We start from the raw sequence: 7,829 nt of genomic DNA, 5'->3' as shown, positions 1-7,829 counted from the left end.
CTTGGATTTTTTTTTAGTTGCTCTATCTCTTTCTCTAGTTTTCTTTTTCTCTAGCTCTAGTTTTAGGTTTATGCTTTAAACACTTTTGTAAGTTCTTTTTATTCAATTAATGCAAGCACTTTTGTTTTTGATTCAGTCTTTTATTTTTATTCTTTAAGTAATTCAAGTTGTAATTTTCAAGTTCTAGTTATAGGCTTAGTTCTAGGTGACAAGAACAAGCTATGAAGCATGTCTTTCAAGTTCAATTTATTTTTTCTTCAGATTTGTTTTCTCTAGTACTAGAAATTTCAGATATGGTTTATTCCAAATCTGGTTTTTAATACTGGTAGTATCTCAAATCGATCAAGTTTTCAGTTTAAGGGTTGAAGTTCAAGTAAGTAGGCTCCTTCAGTAGTCTTCTCTCCCCCCTCTCATTCTCTCTTCTGACTACCCTTTCTTTCTTAAATTATGATTTTAATTTCAGTCGTCACATTATTGCTATCCCTTTCCCCAAAGGTTCATGGCTAGTGTATGTGTTGGCTTTGCCCCTTCTAGCCATAGATCCATTAATTTATTACTTTTATTTTAACTGTCTCCCTTTCCCTAAAGCCAAGTAGAGTAACCTTGTAAGAGTGACTCTCTGGTCAAGTAGGAGAGCTCATATTATGATGCATCCCTCGGGCTAATTAGAGAAACCTACTTGTAAGTCTCTCTATAGCTTTATCCCCTTTATTTTATTTTATTTTTATTTCAGTATTTTTTTTCTTTATTATTTTTTTGTAATTGCATGGGTTGTTTACTTTCAGTTATTTATTTATTTAATTTTAATTACATGGCTTGCATCTTTAAATTCTTAGATGACGAATGGTTAGGACGTTATTTTAGATACATATGTTTAGGGCGGTAATTAGAATTAGATCACAACTATTAATCAGTTCATTTTCACATTATTAAAAGAAAAAAAATAAAGTGGTTGCTCTCCCTGTGTTCGACCCGTAGCTACACTGATCTGTATGCTTGCGGTTATGTTTTAAAATCTCAACCAAGATGTATGGCGGGATCCGATGTGGCTGAGGTGGTACTGATACCGTGATCGCTGTGTGTTTGGTCGTATGTATGAGATGAAATCCGACATGGTTGAGGTGGTACTGGTGTCATGATTTTCGTATGTATGTTGCATTCATACATTGATTATATGCATTAGAGTTAGTTGTAGTCGTGGATTACACTTTGTGGCCGATGTGTTACCAGTATCATGTGCTCTGGAACTACATTTGAAAATGGATACGCTTCGTGGTTGATGATTGTATTGGTGTCGCGTAGTCCATACTCAACTGTTATATGCATGCTAGATTAGGTAAACGGTCTCAGGTTTCATGTTATGGCCGATGTGTTACTGGTATCGTATACCTTGGATTATATTTGGAGATGGATTACACTTTGTGGCCGAGGTGTTGCCAGCGTCATGTAATTTCTTCTAACTGTATCATTATGGAGGCATATAGCATATATGTGGTTAGGTATCACTCCCTATGCTATGAACTCTTGCCAATAGGGGTAAAGGTGTTGGATAACCCATTGTGGTATGTTCGTTGTGCCTTTCTGGAAAGCCACTCCCGTGGTACATGTGATTGATACTGGAGGCAGGAACTTGTCAGGCATGGCTGATGATTAGTACCGGTGTTAGGATTTCCAGGAGGGGATTATCAGGGATTTACTGGGTCACCCATGGACTCATATAGGGACTGACAGGCTTCTATTCATAGCTAGGGTTCGTATCCCTACGTAGTCGATGGCGGTTTCGAGACGAGGGATACAACCTAATGTGTCGTAGTAGCATTTACCAGACTTAGTTGTATTGTTAGGTGGATAATAAAATAAATGAATTGCATCACGAGCATCATGGACTATGTGTTTAATTTCCGTTATCATACATCATAAATTATTACTACGATTGTTTGTTTGGATGTGCCTGACCCCACCTCTCATTGAGCGAGTTGAAAAGTTCATCCCACGTATACACAATTTTTAAATGATGAAGCAGGTACAATTGTGCACATAGCTAGTGATTTTCTATCCTCCGGACCCAAGTACAGAGTGAGCGACAGGTGGATGTCGGACGTGGAGGAGCATAGTCAAGAATGTGCTTGTGACTTCTGTGCATATGCGGCACCATGAGGTGTTCGGTGTATTTTTGTTTATGTTGATACAAGTCTGTGGATATTATGTTTTAAACTTGATATATGTAAGCCTTGAAGGATTGTAACAGAATAACTCGGTTATTAATATTATATTTATTATTAGATAATTTTTCCATTTTATTGATGATTCCACTACTGTACTCTGATTCCGCTACTTTTGGTCGATTTGTGATGTGAGTTTATAAAATGTTAAGGTATTGCTATCAGAGATCCTAGTAGGTTTGTAAGAGAGGTACATGTCTTACTCACACTGTCGATATTCCTAATGATAAGTTGGGTCTACTGGAAGTGGGGTGTGACAGCTATGGCATCAAACTGTGAAGCTCTGCCTTAACTCACAATCTCGACTAAACCATGACTTGGAAAAATTAGGATATAAATAAAAATCTCAAGAAAAAAATAATAGAATTGTACAATTAGGAGACAAGCATAGGTGTTAAAGCCGTTTTATTATAATAGAGAACTTAAATACACAGCTTACACTTTTTATAAGAAAATAAAGTACTGAAAGCAAGAAATCCTAACTAGCCTAAGTCTAGGAAATTAAACAGCTGAAGCAAATGACAGAAAGTAAAAATTTCAACTAAAACCTAAAACATCAAACTCAAATAAAACATGAAAGGAAATCCTAAAAAACTATAGTGGCAAACATGCCACTACTCTTGCTGCTACTGCCGCTAGTTCTGTCCTTGGCCTTGAGCCTAGTTTGGACCATGCATTCCTCGAGGAGGCACTAGAATACCAAGATGGAAGATCATTTCCTACATCTAATCCTCTAGGGAGGCCACTCTATTATCCATAAGACAATATGTCCTATCTATGCTCTTGAGGCGGCCATCTATGCTCTTCATCAGTGATGTGGTGGTGTCTAGATGGGCCATAACATCATTGAGACCGTAAAGCCTTGCACCCCTAGTGCCCTGAGATGTAGAAGCAGCCATAGAACCCATAGCCTGGGGGTCAGGTGGTGGAACACCACCAACCCCAACAACTCCTCTCTCTATACCACCAGCACCTCTGCTGATGCCTCCACCAACATCACCAGCACCTCCACCAACATCATCGACATGGCCACCAATATCACCAGCACTGCCACCCTCTACCTCCATAGGCTACTTACCCTCCTCCGGAACAGGTGTCATCTCTATCATATTAAGGGTCATCTTCCTCAGGGAGTCTTGGTTGAAATCTGTGATGTCCTCACCCAAGCGTGTCTCACACTCTAAATCCACCCCAAAATAAAGGAAGATATCTGTCAGTATCCTCCTATAGCATAGGTTCCTAACTCGACGATCTTGTCCCTCGGACCGAATTACCATGGTCCACATTAGAGGTAGGGAAGATGTATCTGCGCCCCCATGTACACGTAGTAAGTCACATAGACATGCAATACGGATAACTCATCATAGTTTCCACAGGTGGGGAGAACGTTCAACTGGACCACACGACAGATAAATTTTGGAGTGGCAAAGTAGTTAACTGTGTGATCCCATCCACTAGCCTTCTTGGTCAACATGTCATTATCTAAAGGTGTCGGGACTCTAGAAGTCATAAGCTGGAGTTTGAGGTGGGCAATACACCAAGTCACTAGCATTGTCAACCATCAGGATGTTAGCCAACTATCCCATGTGAAAGGAGAGCTCAACCCCTTCACGTGGAAGGTGATCCACATCTCGTTAGTACCTCGGTTCACGTATTGTAGGTTGGAGTAGAACAACCTGACCAGTGTAGGGTAGTAGTACTTGTTGGGTTTCAAGATATAATACCACCCAACCGCCTTAAAACATTGACGGAGATGGAATGCATGGAAGTCTCTTGTCCTCAGATAAATTCTTGGGTCCACATTACGGCACTCAAAGAGTTCCCAACGATCTTGCTCAGCCACAGAGCGGAACAGGATTGGGTTGAACTGAGCGGCAGTGGCTTGCTCCTCTTGTTCAATGGCATGACAGATACGTATACGACGTCCAAACATCATTGCAAGATGATTCTTAAGGATTCAAGAGTGAGAACCTAGTTCAATGGCTGAAAGTAAAGCTCACATAAAAGAAATCTCAAAACTAGGTTAAAGAGAGGAGAAACATACTTTTGGTGCTTAAGCGACTCCGATTGATCATGAAATAGCAAGAGAGAAGTGGGGAATGGGTTGAAAGACTCTCTTTGGCCATTTTCACACCTTTTCCACTAGTTAGATTAGGGTTTTGTATAATAGAACTCAAACCCGAGTCTATTTATAGTCGTTTTGGAACCACCGGAAACAAGTCACCGGATCCACTGGACCTGCTTTCGGTGCCTGTTTCCGATGAATTGAAAAGTCCTAGTTAGCATGGATTGGTGGTATGGAGAAAGTTTTTAGACTGATGGGCTACATTGATGAGCAGAAAAGTTTATGTGCGGGCTATCAGTTATAGAATGAAGCGGATGATTGGTGGAGTTCCACCAAGCCTATTCTGAGGGCTAATAACCCGAACCCTACTTGGGCAGACTTCAAAGGGGTCTTCTTTGAGAACTATTTTCTGGAAAGCTTCTGGGATAGGAGAGAGAATGAGTTCTCTCAATTGGTGCAAGGATCCCGGTTTGTGTTGGAATACCAACAACGCTTCGAGGAGCTGTTTCACTTTACTCCTGAGCATCTTAGAGGCGATAGAGCCAAAGAAAAGAAGTTTGAGAAAGGGTAGGGCCAGGTATTGGGTCAATCATTGTTAGGTTGAAACTGCAGACTTATGCTGAGGTGGTCAAAGTGGCCAAGTTTATTAAAGACCGACATAGAGATAATTTCACGGCCCAGCAAGGAACGGGAAAGATGCCAATGGGATCTCCTGATTCCAGGGGAGATAATAAGCCTTTCTGAGTGCCTTATATCAACCCAACTCCAGTGCAATTCAGGAAGCCTGAAGCTAACTAGACTTCCCAGTCCTCCCGATCTAGTGTTATATCTCAGTCTATGGGATCGAGCCCGAGGTGGTTTCATTGTGATCATCTAGGCCAAATGGAGAGGATATGCCCCCACGGAAGGCCAGGTGATGCACCATACACTATGCCATCTAGGCCCCAGTAGACATATGTATCCCCTAGACCAGCACAGGCCCCACAGGGCCAGAGACCACAGGGCAGAGTATTTGCTATGACCACAGAAGATGCCGAGGCTGCACCCAGTGTAGTGATAGGTACATTATTAATGTCATTATTATCTGCACATGTGTTGTTTGACTCAGGAGCCTCACACTCGTTTGTGTCACCGGCATTTACAAAGAAGATGGGAATTCCACCCAAGAGGCTAACTCAGTGTTTGGCAGTGAGTTCTCCTACAGGAAGTGTAGTGGGTCTGAACTATGTGCATGAGCCTTGCCCAGTGACCATAGGTGAATATGAGTTGAATGCTCACTTGATCGAGTTGGATATGACTGACTTCAACGTGATTTTAGGAATAGACTGGTTGTTCGCATATAGAGCCAGTGTACTAGGTGCAGAGAAGACTATCATTTTCAGACCTCGTGATGATGATGAGTTTGTGTTCCAAAGGGATAAGCCCAAGAAATCCAAGAAAGTTATTATATCCGCACTCCAGATGAAGAAGTTACTGGATAAGGGATCTCAAGTCTACTTAGCATATGTGATGGATACTGAGATAGAGATTAGGTCATTGACCAAGCTAGATGTGGTAAGGGAATTTCTCGATGTATTTTTGGATGACTTGACAAGTTGCCCCCAGATCGAGGATAGAGTTTTTTTATATAGCTACTCCCCCGACTCGACACCAGTGTCAAAGGCCCCTTACCACATGGCCCCCACAGAGTTGAAGGAATTACAAGTGCAACTTTAGGATCTTTTGAAGAAGGGATTCATTAGACCTAGTATGTCTCCATGGGAAACACCGGTGTTGTTCGTCAAGAAGAAAGACGGAAGTATGAGATTGTGTATTGATTATCGGGAGCTTAACAAGCTAACTATCAAGAACCGATATCCTTTGCCAATGATAGATGATCTATTTAATTAGTTGCAAGGTGCCAAGGTATTCTCTAATATTGACATTAGATTGGGCTACCACCAGCTTAGGATCAAGGATAGTGATGTCAGTAAGACAGCCTTCAGATCAAGGTATGGACATTATGAGCTCTTGGTGATGTCATTTGGGTTGACCAATGCACCGGCTGCATTTATAGATTTGATGAGTCAGGTATTCCAAAATGTCTTAGATAAATTTGAATTTGTGTTCATTGATGACATCTTGGTTTACTCCAAGAGTGCAGAGGAACATGATGTTCATCTAAGATTAGTACTACAATGCCTAAGAGAGAAGCAACTCTATGCCAAATTCAGCAAGTGCGAGTTTTGGTTGTCATAGGTGGCATTCCTAAGCCACATTGTTTTAGACAAGGGTATAGAGATTGACCCAGGCAAGGTGAAGGCAGTTCTAGAGTGGGAGACTCCCAAGAGTGTACGGACATATGTAGTTTTCTGGGATTGATCGGTTACTATAGGAGGTTTATTGAGAACTTCTCTTGCATTTCTACCCCTATGACCCGACTCACACGAAAGGGTGTGAAATTTGAGTGGTTTGATGCTTGTGAAAAGAGCTTCAAGGAACTAAAACAAAGGTTGGTATCAGCTCCAGTTTTGACTATTCCGACTAATACAGGTGGTATGGCAATGTATAGTGATGCCTCCAAGTTAGGATTGGATTGTGTATTGATGCAGCACGGGAAAGTCATTGCTTATGCATCCCACCAGTTGAAAGATTATGAGAAGAATTACCCCACCCATGATTTGGAGTTGGCAACTGTGATTTTTCCACTGAAAATCTGGAGACACTACTTGTATGGTGAGAAGAGTGAGATCTCCAGTGATCATAAAAGCCCTAAGTACTTCTTCACCCAGAAAGAGCTTAACATGAGATAGAGGTATTGATTGGAATTGATGAAGGACTATAATTGCACTATCCACTATCACCCAGGGGGGCCAATGTGGCAGCTGATGCACTTAGTCAAAAATCCCAGTCATTGACTCTTGCATCACTGACCACCAATAAGCATCTCATAGAGCATGCCAGGAAGCTAGACTTGGAGGTATTAGTGGAAGGTGTCACTTTATCACTACAACATTGGTGGTATAACCTAGTCTGGTAGATAGGATCACTGCAGCTCAAGGTAATAATGCAAAGTTGCAAAAGTTGATAGCAGAGTGCCAGGAAGGAACCCAAAAGGCCCGAATTTCTTTGTAACTGAAAGCAAGATTCTCAAGTTCAAAGGAAGGTTGTGTGTGCCTAGTGATAGTGAATTGAGAGACACAATTTTGAGAGAGGCACATAGCTCTCCATACTCCATTCACCCTGGCAACACTAAAATGTATAAGGACCTCAAAGGCTCCTACTGGTGGAAAGGGATGAAGAATGATGTGGCCACGCATGTCTAGATGCCTCATATGCCAGCAAGTCAAGCTGAGAGACAAAAGCCACATGGGTTATTATAGTTCCTACCTATCCCGGAGTGGATTGGGAGAATATTAATATGAACTTTGTTACAAGCCTACCCCACACACAGAAGGGCATGGATGTCATTTGGGTAGTTGTAGACCGCTTGACTAAGATAGCTTATTTTATCCCAATCAAGATCACATTTTCTATGAACAAGTTGACGAAATTGTATGTTG

This window comes from Macadamia integrifolia, chromosome 14 (assembly GCF_013358625.1).
Source record: "Macadamia integrifolia cultivar HAES 741 chromosome 14, SCU_Mint_v3, whole genome shotgun sequence".
Taxonomy (NCBI): domain Eukaryota; kingdom Viridiplantae; phylum Streptophyta; class Magnoliopsida; order Proteales; family Proteaceae; genus Macadamia; species Macadamia integrifolia.
Note: the sequence above shows the minus strand (reverse complement) of the source record.